This window comes from Musa acuminata, chromosome BXJ2-2 (genome assembly GCF_036884655.1).
Source record: "Musa acuminata AAA Group cultivar baxijiao chromosome BXJ2-2, Cavendish_Baxijiao_AAA, whole genome shotgun sequence".
NCBI classification, from domain to species: domain Eukaryota; kingdom Viridiplantae; phylum Streptophyta; class Magnoliopsida; order Zingiberales; family Musaceae; genus Musa; species Musa acuminata.
Genome location: NC_088339.1, coordinates 32,705,798 through 32,722,235, shown reverse-complemented (window position 1 = coordinate 32,722,235; position 16,438 = coordinate 32,705,798). Strand labels below are relative to the sequence as shown.

The window sequence follows — 16,438 nt, the reverse complement described above, 5'->3', positions numbered from 1 at the left end:
AACCTTAAATTGTCATCACATCAATCACACCTAATGTTGCAACCCTTGCATTGCACGACCACCAATATCCTAATTACTTCCTCCTCACCCTTTCTGTTATCTATTTTCCTTTGGTATAGTCATAGTCCATAATTCATGCTAACTTCAGGCGATGATGCTTCTGTCATTTAAGTTGAATTGAATAGGCAACAATGACAAAGACAAATAGTAGCAACCAGAGGCTATGCTTTCTATTATCTTTTAGTCCACACTATAGGTTTGTGGTGCAGAATTCTCAGTCTATCCGTTCATCTTTGTTAACTACCAAGGGATCAAAATCCCCAGCTTGGCCTAGTCTAAGGTCAGATTTGGTTAGAGGTGCCTGTATTGCAGGTTAATTTGGTTGATTTTTAGGTGGCATAGAAGTACGAAGGTAAGGCTTGTGATGGCTTCTAATTAGATACAACCCACCATTACTAAAAAGGTGTTTCATTACCAGAAAGAAAATGTTGCAAATTAACAAGAAGTTTGATTCATAAGCTATTTAAACTCATGATACTAGCACAAAGGGGAATTTTCTGATAACTTCTAAAATACCTAATAACATAGCTTAAGTTAAGAATTTCACAATACATAACAACAAGGTCCAATGATGAAAGAAAAAGTTCATAAAATTGTAAACATATTCAGCAAAAAGTTAAGAAGCTACATGAATTTTCTTACCTAGACAATTGCACAATTGAAAGTGGTACAGAGCTGGAGAAGAGCAGCTTGATTAGCCGGATCCACGCACTTCTCAATCATTGTCCTGTACCGACCTGGATAACTTGCTGAAAGTCTAGACAATGATGTCACCAAAAACTCCTTTGGATCCCTTATCTCCTTCAAAGGGTCTTCCTCCTTCTTCCCACCATAATGAAGACAAGCAAAGGCTGTTGAGAAACCCAATGTTTCAAGAATATCAGCCTCACCATTTTCAAGTTCCCCTTTGTATTGATCTGGTTGAGCAAGCAAGATGATGATACTATCAAGCATCTTTCCCCAGAGCTCACTGAATGAGGGATCTAGAAGGACTGGGGATGCGCAAATAAGTCTTGTTGCAGCCACTGATGCCAGCTTCATTTCAGTGGCTCCTGAAATCAGCTTCAAATTAGGAATCCAAAATGGTTGAAGGATCTGCATGAATAAGCCCTTCTGAAGAGAATCTATAGACTCCACGAGAATACTGGGACCATGCTTGACCAAAATCAATGACATGAATATTACAAAAGAATTTACAAACTTTGCTACACGCCTATTCTGCAACCGGGTGAAAATTGCATTCCATATATCTCTAAAGTATGGTGCTACAATTTCACAGCTGAGATTCCCCGCCACAGTATTGAGCACATAAAAACCCAGTTCTTCGGTTCTGGAAGCAGAAAGAAGACCTATAGATATCTGTACAACCTGATGCAATCTTCCCTCATCTTTGAGTTCATTGGGAACCTTCTGCAAATAGGCCTGCAGCAGTTGAACCAATGCAGGGACATTTCCTGACCTCTTCCAATTTTCTGGTGACAGAAGCACATGGAATAGCTGCATGTAATTATCAGAAAGTGGTGGCTTACTCATTTCAACAAGCTGGGCAAATATTTGGAAGGCATATGGCCAGAACTCGGTCACATCATCAACTAAAATTTTCCAGAGGACTGGAAACAGGCTTGCGTCAAACACTGGGATAAGTGCCTGGTCCTTCTCACCAGACCTGCCAATCAGTGCAGCAATTGACTCGAAGAGGTAGTGGTTAAATGTTGGTTCTTGCATACCTCCGAGAGCACAAATGCCAGACGACAAATGCAATGTGCAGCAACCTCACTGTTGAGGTTGCTGATACCAAGAGTTCTCAAGATGCACTTCATGATGTATGGATTCTCCTGTGACTCAGGGAACTGCAATGTGCTGAAGAGATTGGTCATCAGTTGTGGCAAAAAAAAATTGATATCCAATGGACCATATCGAGGAGTCAAAGTAACCACATCTGACCCAGACACTGTTGCTCTGTCCTTCACTAGCAACAGCTTCTCAATACAGTTTGCGGCATATGAATGGACCACATTTGATTCAGACATCAGGAACCTTGCCAAATGGGGCAGCAGAGCCATAACAGCTTGCTAAGGTATCTGATCACGGAAAACTGTAAAGAACTTTAGTGCACCAGCTTTCAGCATTGGGGCAGCATTCACGTTCTGCTCCTGCAGCTCAGGAAGAATGACCGAGGTGAAGAAGCTCTCCACATCCACAAGGTAACCACCACTGCTGCCAGCCTTTGGAGAAAGCGCAACCACAAGATAAATTGCACTGTCCTTCTCCTTCCAGTTATCGCCTGGGTTGACAGCATAGACCTTCAGCATTTCCTGTATCTGCATTGACACCAATGTCGTAACCTGTTCCTTGTAATTCAAGGCGATTCCTTTCAGAAGTTCACATGCAATTCTCCTCCTAGTATCAATATCACTGCCCTCGATATCCCTCCTAACGTACTCAATGTAATTCATCTCGAACAGCTCCTCGTCCTCCTCACGGAGCCGGATGTTAGGGAACACGATGCTTGAGCATATCCGCTGGAGTACCTCAGGGCTGCCGAACAGTGAGTGGTGGACGCTAGTACTGACCGTCGTCAGGAATTTGATGGCGGTGACAGTGAGCTGGTCACGTGACGGCGAAGAACCTGGAGTCAGCAGCAGTTTCCACACGGTAGACGCGAAGTCATTGAGGTAATCCTTGAACTCCTCCTCATTCTTCTCCATGTAAAGCTGGAGGTTCTCGCACACGGAAGCCCTAAGGGCTTCCAAGGTGCCCTCGGCCTCAACCGCAGGCGAGTAGGCAGTACCAAGGTAGGCCAGGAACTCGGTCATCCACTCGCGCATGTGTTCCTCGAAGAACTCAGGTAACTCGACGGAGTTGAGGGAGTGGAAGATATCGCAGCAAAGGCGCTGCGAGTCGAAGAGCGGGCGGAGAGTATCAGGAGGGCCAGCGACATTTGCAGCGATGAGCCGGGAGGTCCTGAGGAAGACCTCAAGTAGGGGGGCAGCGAAGACATCGAGGCAGTGCTTGAGGTCAAGACGAAGGGCGTTGTTGTCAAAAGAGATGCGGAACTTGGAGAAGAGGGAGGCGACGAGCTCGGGGAGGAGGGCGGGCCAGGACTGGGGAAAGTCGTGCGAGCTGACGACAGCGAGGGCTTCAGAGAGCTGGGGCTGGACGCGGGGCAAGGCAGCGAGCATAAGGGAGACAAGGACGGACTTGACCTGCTCCTTCTCGGGGGCGGAGATCGGGGAAGGAGAGGGGTCCGGAGGAGGACAGGGGCTCCTCGGCGGCGCCGGCGGGGGAAGGGGCCCAGCGGGAGCGGAGGTGATTCTTGAAGTGGACGGCAGCGGCGAGTCGGATATCGTCGTCGACGGAGGGGGTGGCAGCGAATTGGAGAAGGGCGAGGGCAAAGCCGGGGCGGTCGGCGGCGGCAGCGAGGGAGCACTCGGCGGCGCGGCGGGGTTGGGGATCGCGCGAGAGGGATTGGAGGAACCATGACGCTAGGGTTTCAGTGCCGATGCCCATTGGAGGACGATTCAGGGACCGAACCGATCGGCCATGAAAGGAGGAGTCGAAGGCAGAAGTAGAGAGAGGAGAAGTGCCGGTAAAACCAAAGCAATACCGATTTGAAATGGAGCGACGAGGCCGCGAGGAGGTAAAAGAGTGTATCAAATTGGGGAAGGAATTGCTCATTCAAGTATTTGATATACATACTTATTTTCGAGTATATCAAATTCCCCAACAACCAAAGCAATTCCCTTCTTTTCTCCCGTTTGAGAATATCATATTTATGATTTAAATTTTTAATATATATATATATATACATCTAAATTAGTAAGCTAATAAATATATTATAATTGATCTGATGATTTAGAATATATAACTATATTAAAAAATTATAATCAATTTATAAAATCAATATCGTCCAATTAGATTTTTAAAAATAATTTATTTATATGAAATGATTGTATTTTGATCATTTGGGGACTTCTTATTTCTTTGGGTGATTTTAATGAGTAGAATCATAATTTTCTTTTTTTGTCTCCAAAAGAAGGGTTTGGTTATTAAATAATTAAAAAGAAAATGTGGTTGGTTTCTTAGATCCTTCATAGTCTACTACTAACTATTTTGAAAGATCGAAACTATCTTCTATAGTGTAAAAGATAACCTATACATATTATTATTCGTACAACTTCTGCATATGTTCATGTTATGAATATTCGAACTAGTCTGAAGGAAGTCACAGAGGAATGTTAGATTCTTCTAACTTGGGCTACACCTAAAAAATTGGGTGGGTAAGATATGTTATTAATGAATGGATGTTATGATGCTAGATATTTGCTGAAGTCTAAGTGATGAAATAAGTCTTGTCTTTTGGTAGGTGTAATTTTATTCTTTAGATTATTAGATTATGTGATCTTTTATAATTAGATAAGATATATAATATAACTAATTAGATTGTAATGAAAGATATAGATTAATAAAAAAGAAGTTTATATTATAACATGATTCTTTAGGGGATGCCTTAGAGAAACTCTCATAATAATTTATTCTAAATCCTCTGCTCTCACCTATAAATAGATAGAATTAAATAACCTATAAATAGATAGAATTAAATAACGTATATCACAAATGATGCAGCTGAGATATTATATTTTCTCTCTCAACCTCTATGAACCATCAATGTATGTATCTAAGGAGAATCTAGTTCTCCTTGTAAATTATAATGATTTTGAATCTAAAAATGGTGTATTTGCAAATCACACATAGATCATTTTACATCAAAAGGTATGCATCATAAAATCGATCTAATATTATTTGATTTTAATCCTAATATAAAATATTATTTTCGTATTATATATAATATTTTTTATGTTTACACATATAATATAATAGATGGCTATTAAAAGATAAAGAACTCCTGGCTATCAAATATGGAATGAAGTAAGCTTTGGTTATAGAATATCGCATTTGGAATTGAATCGGACACTTAGATTATATATCATTAAAATCCTCAATAATAAGGATAACCTATCTGCCTTTTTGTTTGGCTGAATTGTGTGTGTAACATACTTAACATTGGTGAGTTATTCCAGGATCATAAATTTTGTCATGTTTATTGTGAGGGAAACATGAGTGCTACTTGGCATATTTAGCTACCACCTTTAAATCATCATCTTGCATTTAGAACAAGTCTTGCTTAGCAAAATTTGATAGATTTTGTGCTGTATTAGAAAATTGAAGTAATACATCTCTTTCTTTAAAAAAAAATAAAAAAAAAACCATTTATATATAGGATAATTTTTTGAAAAAATATTAGTTTTAAAAACTTCTAAAAATATATATATATTTTTTTTAAAAATTATAGAATATTTTTTTAAATAATAATTATCATCTCCACCTTGTGATAAGGCATATTTTGGGCCCAAGACACGTCACAGCCGATGTCATACGCCAAGTCAGAATCCGTATCGAAATGCTCTTCAACATGTCCCGTCCCGAGAGTTCGGGGCGGTGTCGTCTGACGTCGCTCCGCACGTCCCGAGACGGTGGCCAGTCAGAAGTGTCATCCCATCCCTCGAGGATCAACGACCATGTCGAACCCGCATGTAACTGACTCTCGTACAATAGTATAAAAGCCCTTGGCCGACATCCGACCATGGGGAGAGGAAAAAATAAACAATTAAACCCACAACTGACTTGTTCATCAGAGGGGTCAAAGTCAGAAATCACCCGACGAAAACCATTTTTACAGGTAAATGACCACCCGTGAGTGACGAGCATTTCAACTCAGGGGTCGCCATCCAGTGCCCAAGGGAGAGCTGCCAACCAGCCCGGAGACTGACAAACGCCAATAAACACCTCTTCCCGAGGGCACGATCACCTTGTCATTCGGCTAAATCGACAAAGAATTCCCAATATCGAACCGTTAGACCGTGACTCACCAATCATATCATATTTGTTCACCAACACCCTGCATCATCATTGTTTCATATATGTCGTAACCTTCTTTCCTCCTTGGCTAGTCGAATCTACTATTGCCCCTGTCATCACCTTCGACCTCAGTTGAACCGGTCACTTCACTCTCATCATCCTCATCAATGACACTAGCGGTTAGGATTATTCTCCGTGATCCTTGCACAAAGAAAGAGAAAGGGGTGCAAGGATCATTACCACCTTCGTTGCCCTCGTTGGTCCCATCAAATTTATCGTTACCTTCGCACCCCCTCCTTCCTCGCACGAATGGGCGAGCACTATGAGTCCCAAGGTGCACAAGGGTGGGCTTATGCTGCGGGCGAGGACTGTGTCGACGAAGCAGAGGGTCTAACGAGAATAGGGATTATATATATATATAATAATAATAATAATAATAATAATAATAATAATAATAATAATATCAAGGTTCCTTCTCTTTCTCCGATTGCGTGTGAATTTGTAATAACCTCGGAAATAAAACTGCCTGCCTGCATGAATCCCTCGACCGAAGCCTCCGATTTCTTCGGCTTCCGGTTGGATGATTCCCGTCCCCGATCCCAACCCCATCTTCTACGCCTGCGTCGCCCACGGCACCGCCATCCTCGCCGAGCTCTCCACCGCCGATCTCCCCCCGGACCTCGCCGCCCAGTGCCTCGCTTCCACCGCCACTACTCCCACACCACCGGCGGCCGGATCTTGCCTTCCTCATGATCGACCCCCTTGTCTTCTTCGTCATCTCCGATAAGGCTATCCTCGGCAAGCCCCACACCCTCCTCTTCCTCCGCCGCCTCCGCGATGCCTTCTCCTCGTCGACCGCCCTCCGACGCCGCGCCGCGGCTGTGGGAGGCGACGGCTCCGACTCCCTCCCCCACCTCTGCCTCCAGGAGAAGAAATGTGGGAAGGGGAAGCGTAAGATGGTGATTTCGGCCGGCAATCGCGACATTGTTGATTCCGACCCTGGAAATGGTGGGTCGAGAATGGTGCATAAAGTGTGGCGGCAGCACGTTCGGGCAATAATCCTCATCGATCTCGTGGTGTGTTGCCTCCTCCTAGGGGTTTGGGTATCGATCTGTAAGGGTTTTGAGTGCATCACCAAATGAAACCCACTTCGATTCACTTGCCCCCGATCTGTGTTCCGTTATTGAGAGAACATGGCGTATGCTGGTGGTCCAGTGAGCTTCTCCAGGACATACTTCGAGATGTATGGTAACTTTCTGTTCTATTCCGGTTCTTTAGTGTGTATATCTCTGATCTGCAATGTTGAGCTTATTTGCAATTTAGCTGCCTTTGTGTATGTTCTGATTTTTTTCCTTTTCCATCCCTCGTCGTGTCCCTGTTAGTTCTTCATCTATACAAGTGCCTTTGTGAATTCAAGAAATTTATAAGACATTGACAGTTCTGATGATAATTTGATATGGCCTTGAGTTCCTTGGTTTGCATGAAAGCTTTATCTGATGTTTCTGGAACTGTTTTCCATAGAAAATTTTGTACATTTGGTTTAGATGTACTTTGCTTCGGTAAAAATTCATCAATCTTGAGTTTGGAGACAAGCATGCGACATGTCAACTAATTAAGAATGTGTATGAAGGAGTTTGTAGAAAGTTATTTAATCTAATACCAACAAGTTTGTCTTATTTTGTGATTTTAAGGTTGACTTAGCCTTGGCTGACAGGCCCGTGTAATCTTTGAAAGTTCGATCGCGATGGGATAGATTCATTGCAATTAGTGGTCTTCAATGAGGAATTTCTAGTAATTGTGAGTCATTACGTCCCTGCCCTTTGTACACACCCGTCACTCCTACGAATTGAATGGCCTAGTAAGTGTACAGATCACAGCCAAAAAGGACTGCACTCATGACTTGACAAAGTCCCATGAGGCAATTATTCCATATGAAGCAACCCCTTAATTATCCATCATAATACTTGGAAGATTAATATTCTTGATCAAGAGAGAAAAAAATGATTTGACTTATAATTATTTGAATACTTCATGTAGCAATAAAATTCGCATCTGACCAAAATAGCTAGCAAGTGTTTCTAGGATTTTTAACAAGTTATCCTAATTGAAATATTTTTATGCTTCATCTTAACTATCTGTGATGCTTGATTTAGATAATGTTGTGGTTCCCATCATCGTTTCTCATGTTCTTTGGCATTTGTGCTCCACTTTGGACCATGACTTGGTAGTTCACATTATAGCAACATCTGCTCTATGATCATGCATGTCAGTCATAATATCATGACGAGCATCTGCAAAGCTCTCAAACTACTGCTGCACTTATTTTTTTTCCAATTTATTATCTGCATTACTTGGATAGTATGTGATGTTCATGATAGCAGATAACATTTGTAAGAATCTTAATTGATAAACTTATCTCATATATCAAGTGAAGCGTTTAGATCAATTGATCATAAATTTTAGCATTTGATTATCCTGTTAATCTGAATATCTAAAATCTGTTCACATATAAGAATACAGCTTATATTATTACTCCAAACTCCCACGGTAGTGACTAAATTGAAGGACAAAATTTGTCCAAGAATATCTAATAAATATATTGCACATGGTACCAATTTGACTTGATGTACTTGTCTAAGATCTGACTTGTTTCAACATATATATATATATATAGTTATATACCATATATCACTATGGGTGATTCTACATCAAAATTTTCATTGTCAGTGACTATTTGAGATCGTGTATAGCTGAATTGTATGTAATCTTATCTAATTTGTCATAGAGTTTGACATTTTATTTCAATTTCTTCCTTCTTACTCTTACTTGTAATTCCCAATTTATGAAATAGTTTCTTTAATGATCTCTACCTTTTTTTATTCTTTTTACATCTTGTTGAACCTCATTTGTCTATTTGTTGTTATAAGATGAACTTGATGTAAGGCTTCAGTTGTGGTTAGGTCATTTTGTAGTATCTTTCTTTATGCAATAAATTCTAAATAAGCTTTGAAGTGGTAAGTTTATGTTTCTTTTTCTAAAGCTTCATTGTAGAATTTGAGGATTAGTTTGATGAAGAACTGAAATTAAGCTTATCATTAAAAATATATACTACAAGGTTAGAGAGGGGTAAGCTGGATCTTTAACGTGATCCACTTTGCTTGGAAAATCAAGAGCTGCATGCATGTCTTTCTTTTCTTTTGCATGTATGGACGATTTGAGCACTGTTCTCTTACATGAAAACACACACACACACACACGGAAAGAGAGAGAAAAGGGTAAGCTGGATCTTCACTATAGAATTCGCTTTGCTTGGAAAAGAAAGAGCTGCATGCATCTCTTTCTTTTGCATGTATGGACGATTTGATCTCTTACATGAAAACAGAGAGAGAGAGACAGAGAGAGAAGTGCGGGGGGGTGGGGTGGAGGTGTAAGCTGGATCTTTACTATGGAGTTCGCTTTGCTTTTAAAAGAAAGAGCTGCATGCATCTATTTCTTTTGCATGTATGGACATTTTGAGCACTGTTCTCTGACATGAAAAAACACACAAAAAGAGAGAGAGAGAGTGTGTGTGGAGCCAAAAGACGGCAAAGATTTTATTTTTTGATGCAACACAGTAAAGTTCTATTATTTTGTTCCTTGTGGACATGAAGAGTCTCCTTAAATCATGTAAGTGATCCAGTATGGGAAATTTTTGGTGTTCCCCTAGATGTCTGCAGTAGAACTGAAAAAATATTATGTTATCTCCAATTCCATGTTTGAACTTTCTTTGAGATGTAGATTTGTTCTTTGTATGATTCATCTATCCTCAGTTAAGCATATGTTAAGCTAAATGAATTAAAAAGGGATAGTTGGTTTCTGAAAAAAAGGCAAATATGTAACTTAGGGAAGAAGAAAAGGCACTTCTGCCACTTTCTTTTGGCTGGAGACCTGGGACATCTATGTCTAGCAAAGGAAAGGAATGTGGAATCAAATACTTACAGAAGTGGGAGAGAACTTGTGTTTTCTAATTTTGGCTAAAATGAAAGTTTTATCATCTTCTTTCTCTGTGCTTTTGTTTTGTATGCCTTTTTAAGCTTAACAAATTTACTCTTGATGGAATTGGCAGTTAATATGGAGACATTTAGTCCTCTCCTTCTCATGTTCCTGTACTACAACTGAAGTTATGTTTTTGATATTGAAGTTTCAGTTATGTGCTTAATTTAGTTCACATAGCATGTAAGCCAACCCTTTTAAGGTAAGTTTGTGCTATCACTTTTCATTTGGCTTGATATTTAAGAAGTTCATTGACTAGGTAAAAAATATCAACCAGCTGTCTTTGTCTTCAGTCAAATCATTTTGACACGAGAATGAATCTATTTGATGACAAAAAAGGAGAGAGGAAACATGGGCCTCAGTTTAGCTCCTCAAAGAAGGCTAATTAGATATTACCATTAGATCTCTATAGTATCCTGGTTCTTAGATTTAAAAAATATATATTTAAATTTTTATAGTTATGAAAGTAAAATATCTAGATCCATTTATTCTAATGTCATTAGTTTCATCAACGGAAATACGAAAACAATAGGTGAAAAAGTAATTCCAACGTTCCAGTTGATGGTGGTGGCATACAACGTTGGTGGTGGCGGACAATGGCACCGTTGGGGGGCTGTGGGTAGCTGTTTTGGATGAGCTTCATCTGCGTCGACACCGATGCAGTTGTAGAGCGACCCTTAAACCGCTTTGCATCTGGTCGGCGTCGACGCAATTGTCGAGCGGCAACAGGGTCGCTCAGCATCTACGTTGGTGCTGACGTAGATGTAGAGTAGCCACTCAGCAACTGTCGGCATTGATGCAAACGTTGAGCGGCGTTGGACTACATTGCGTCACTCTCTATTTGCACCGACGTCGATGTAGTTGTCGAGTGACGAAAGGGTCGCCGATGCATATGCTAAGCGGTCATTTTGTCACTCGACAATTGCGTCGATGCCGACGCAGATGTAGAGCGGCCAAAGAGCCGCTCACTGCATCGGCATAGACACAATTTCTGAGCGACAAAAGGGCCGCTCACTATGTCAGCATCGACGCAGTTGCAGAGTGGCGAAAGGGCCGCTCAATGCGTCGACGTCGACGCAGTTGTCAAGTGCTGAAATGGCCGCTCACTGCATTGGAATCGACGCAATTGTCAAGCAACGAAAGGGTCGCTCAACATCAGCATTAACGTCGACACAGATGCAGAGCGCTGCATCTGTGTCGACGCAGTTGCCGAATGAGGAAAGGGCCGTTGATGTAGATGCTGAGCAACTGCGTCGACGGTCGATGCAGGTGTAGAGCGGCGAAAGAGCCACTCACTGCATCAGTGTTGACATAGATATAGAGTGACGAAAGGGACGCTCACTACGTCGGCATCTACGCAGTTGCAGAGCGACGAAAGGGTTGCTCACTGTGTCGGCGTTGACGTAGTTGCCAAGAGACGAAAGGGCCGCCGATGTAGATGCCTAGCAGCGAAAGGGTCGCTTACTGTATCGGTGTCGATGCAGTTGCAAAGTGGTGAAAGGGCTACTCACTGTGTTGGCGTCGACGTAGCTGTAGAGCGACGAAAGGGCTGCTCGACATCTGCATTGGTACCTCTTTCATCGCTTGACAATTGTGTCGACACCGTTGTAGATGCAGAGCAACGAAAGGGCCACTCGGCAACTGTGTCGACGAGCGACACCCACATCTCGTCATCGCTCTCCTCATCTACAATAGTCACTCGCGTCTCCTAATGACATTGTCATCCACCACCATCGACGTTATTTTCCACCACCAATGGAAACGATTGAATTTATTTTTTTATCTATTATTTTTGTGTTTCCGTTGGTAAAACCGACGACGTTAGGGTAAATGGACCTAGATATTTTACTTTTATAATTATAATTATAAGAATTTTAATATAAATTTTTTAAGTCTAGAGATCGGGATGCCAATGAGATTTAACTTGAGGGGGGGGGGGGGAGGTGGTAATTAGCCCCTTCAAGTTGTAATTGTTTAAGGAAAAAAGGTGGCGAATTACTAAATTATTAAAAAAATTGTGCCCTTTCTTTTAAAGAGAAAAGATTATGAAGCAGGAATCAAGAAAGCACAGCCGCAAAATTAAGTAGTGGAACCGCATAAAAGAGTACATATATTACCTAAACTTTCTCTATTTCTTTGCTCTTTGCCGCGTTTCTATCAATATGCTTCTTTAATCCTACAGCAAATGATTATATTTGCAAGACAGGTTTATTTAATATGCTTTTCTTTTTCTTCAGAAGTTGTTAATGCTACAATTTTTTTGTTATGTTCGTTGTGTGTGTTACATAGACACAGTTGGATGGAATTGTTATCCAGATAGTCCAGGCAAAATTCAATACACCTTGCTTCTTGTTATTTTTGATCGCTTTCTTGGTTCATGATTATTTTTTGAAGCATAATATCCAAGTCTGATCAGTTGAATCAGTGACAGGTAGACAAAAGTAAAGCTAATATCTATGTTTTTATGTATTGTTTGTTATATGTGAAAAACCATCACATACATTTGGATTATTAGAGTTGTAGCTGTAGGATATGGTAAATGGTAAGAAATATATGCTAAATTCCTGAATTTTGCTTTGTCAATCTGTTGGCACTAATTAGTTTATCAAAATAGAAAGACCGTACATGCAGCATATGTCCATCTCAGACATAATCAATTTTATTGATCCTCTCTAGATCTCATATTAATGATTGTCTTGTCAATCTCATAAATCATTCTTATTAATCTTCCTCGAATCCCATATTAGTGAGTCTTATGCACTTAATTCGTCCTCTTGGGCAATCAATCTCATACAATCATTTTTTGAATGGAAGGCTTAAGACATTCCTGCAAAACCAAAACATTAATGAACTGATATTAGTCGGATTAAGGGTTAGGGTTTTTGGACTAAGCCTTGATTGGCCCATTGCCATTGCCACTCCTATGGGTACATGACCATGTCAAAATGAGGCTAGGGAGCCATCAAACTCAAGAAACTTCTTGAACCATGCTTAGTCACTTCCCTGTGCAATCAACTACCATAATTCTGCACAGTACAATTGAAGGGCTTGGCCAACTTTTTATGTAGTTATTGCTTCCTTGGGACAAGCCAGTTAAGTTTGACTAAAATATCTTTGTCGAATGCTTTATGGTGAACAAAGATCATGAGTCAGAACAGAGAATCATGCTGGATTCCATATTTTTATGACCTTCTCCTGATTCTGTCATTGAGCAACTACTTCCAATGATTTTTCACTTTGTTTGACAGACCACTTCCACCTGGACTTAAAGCAGCAGACAATTGTACAAGTTCTTCCATAATTTTATGGCCCAACCTGATGAGATGACCCAGTTAGGATGCACCAAACAATTGATGTATGGGCTCCCAAATATGAGATGGGAGTGAACCATGCTTTAATATTAATATAGTATGATTAATATTGGCTTAAGTATATCTAAATTCTGGTTGCATTCATGAGCAAAGACTAAGCCATGCTACTGTGGAAATGGTGCCTCTATAATTGAATCAGCACATCAAACATGATTATAGATGATTGACATCAGCTTACGTGAATATATACCTATCTGCCATGCTTGTCCCTTATCAACACACCGTAGAGGGAAAAGATGCATTCTGAGAGGGGTAGGAGAGGCTTAGGTTGGGGAGAGCTTATAGTTTAGGACACCTTAAGACAAACTTTTAGAGCCATTAGATGAGATCACTGGGACAAACAGTCTGGTTTCCTCATGGTGGTATGCCTCAAGGAAGCCACTTAGTCTCACACCCAATGACCATTGAATGTGCCAACGATGCACAGCAAAAGCCTCCACTTATGCTCACCCATGATGGCTCACTCTAACTTGTCCATCTTAAAATAAACTCAAGTAAAGCAAGACATATTCCCCATGATCCCATGGATGCCATGCACTTAACAGTAAAGGAGGAGCTTGATGCCAAAGCAAGCAGGCTGTGGTTGGAACAGAGACCTGTCTCGCTCATAAAGTTTATAGAGACAGCAATTATTGTTTAGAGATGCACTGGAGTAGCCTCATGGAGCTCCATTAGAAGAAGAATCCTACATAAAAAAAAATTGAAGCAGCTAGGAGTTCAATTCCATGTAGTTTAGACTTGATTTAACTAAGGTTAACCTAGGACAAGAGAGTAGCCTTTACATTATTGCAGTGGCAATGTAGAATATTTTTGGTGCTTAGCAAATGCAACTCATAATGTTCATCCTGCAGAATTGTTTTCTTTAGTCTTACAGAAGTTGACTAGACCCTACTTGCAGCTGAATGTAACGGAGGACTCATTGCTTATACTTCGAGGTACAAATCCCAAGACTGTGAGTTGACCTACATCTTAAGGTGAATTATTTTGCCTTTTGTTGACGTAATCACATGCTCCATTTTTTTTCTTAAGATATCAATTATTTGAATAATTAATATCAATTTAAAATTGTTTACGATAATTCCACTTTTCTGTTTCTCGTGACTGATATCTATTGCAAATTTACATCCTTAACATGCTATGGACTCTAGTATTAAATAAATCAATGTCAAGATTTTTTATTCTCCTTGATATTACATTACATATAGTAATATATAAATGTAATTAAAAACTATCAAGAAAATGTGCAACCAAGCCATTCTCTAAATCTTTGTCTTCCTTTTTTTTTTTAAGAGTATCTTTGTCTTCCTTTAACTTGCACTAAATCTAGGTCTTAATGGTTTGACTTGCTTGGTCCTAAAACTAGATCTTGGTTTGGTAGTCCAAATAGATATGAAGAATAAGACAAAATTTATGAGAGGTTTTGATGTCCAATTATAATAGGAATAATGGATGCCGGGAAAACCATTATGATCCATTTTAACAAGAACAATTACACCCTCTTAAGTTCATTCATTTTTTCTTTTTTGAGATCCAACTTCTTGACAATTAAAATGGGTCATGAAAGAACATAGTATAAAATAGTGACTATTGATGACAATTAAGGTGAACATTTGTCTATCTCAATGCTATCATTTTTACCTAAAACTTACAAAACAACTATTGTTTTGATTATTGACTACAGCATTCATCAACTGCAGCTGTTTCCTCTATATCTTGGCTGTACTAATGATAAACTAGGGTTTACAACATCACAAGAGCTTTAGTTACAATGTTGTGTTGTGAACATCAACCCAGGAGCTGTTATTTCCATGTTAGGATAGTAATTAGGGTTTTACAACATGCAAATACAAAAATAGATTTATCCTTTTACTCTGAATTTTTTTCTGTCTCCCTCTCCACAGAACTATGTGAAGTTTGATCAGAGCATCTCTATCATGTGTGAACTTTAGATAGTTCAAAGTTGTTGTTCATGTAATAGCAGGAGTAGCAATCACTGATGGGAATCTGTACTTTGAGCTTCACAAAAGCTCATGACACTAGAAAATGGCGTACAGCACACAGAATAAGGATTGGTGTCCTGACTCCACCAAGGCCAAGCAAGTGAGTTGTCACTTGCAGTCGAATGAAGGGCAACTCTAACAACAATGACTGTTAAGATACACTGCCTATAGTAGTTCATACTCTTACATAATGGTGATCTTTAGAAGACTAACACTTAAAGATGTCATGCATACATAGAGCCTTGAAAATTGGGGAATTTAGATAGTGCACCGGGAGAGGGAAATTCTATTTGGATAAGAAGCCTTCATCCCATATCTAATGTTCAAAGATATTGGTCGGGAATGAATTATAAACTAATCCTTTCTTGGAATCCACTTTTGCTTGTCTGCAAATCTAAGAGAGTGATAGTCTAGCATTGCTAAAAGTCCATTGTTCTCGAGGAATCCAACCTTAAAGATAAAAGCATGTGATATATGCTAGATAACAAGCTCTGCAACTTAACTTTAGTAAGATATCACTTGTTATGATAAACATGACAAGCAAAAGGGAAGTGTACCAGGCTACCCCACAAGTGTAAGTGTGAAGTGTTGCACACACATTTTGTTTAGTATTAGGATGATATGATTAGACTATAATTAGTGGTTGTTGGATACCTGTTAGATTTCCTGACATTGCCATTAGATGCACAACCAATGAGATTAGGTGTTTCTTGATGTCAACATTAGTTCCTAATCCTCTCCTTTCTCTCTCCTCTCTTAGTAGGATTATCTTCACATGTACCTAAGTATAAGGTAGCAACTAGTGAGCTTCTAGAATTGTTGTCTAGGATATTAATAGCCAACCAAGCCTATAGGAAAAATACATGCCAATCCTAAGCATACATGGATTAAGAGAAGAAAAAGATAGTCCTACTGCTACTCATGATTATTGTCATGGTGGATGGATGCAACCATCCAAGCATGATGAGTGTGGCTTGTTTGTCTCGAGTTTGTCGAGTGTAGGGATAACTTCAAATTTTACTTGTGGTGGTATGTCAGTCCAATTTGATTTGATTC

The 16,438-nt window shown here is 40.0% G+C and overlaps 1 long non-coding RNA gene and 1 pseudogene across 2 annotated transcripts; one reads left to right on the top strand and one right to left on the bottom strand.

The window, feature by feature from the left end:
- Positions 1–634: 634 nt before the first annotated feature.
- Positions 635–3,729, bottom strand: LOC135606154 (exportin-2-like; annotated as a pseudogene).
- A 2,754-nt stretch (positions 3,730–6,483) lies between these two features.
- Positions 6,484–14,460, top strand: LOC103976466 (uncharacterized). Of its 2 annotated transcripts, none has more exons than XR_010484702.1 (2): positions 6,484–7,222; positions 14,281–14,460. It is a non-coding gene; the product is annotated as an uncharacterized LOC103976466 (long non-coding RNA). The 2 variants fall into 2 exon arrangements; XR_010484703.1 differs by having other exon boundaries at positions 6,484–7,227.
- The last annotated feature ends 1,978 nt before the right edge of the window (positions 14,461–16,438 follow it).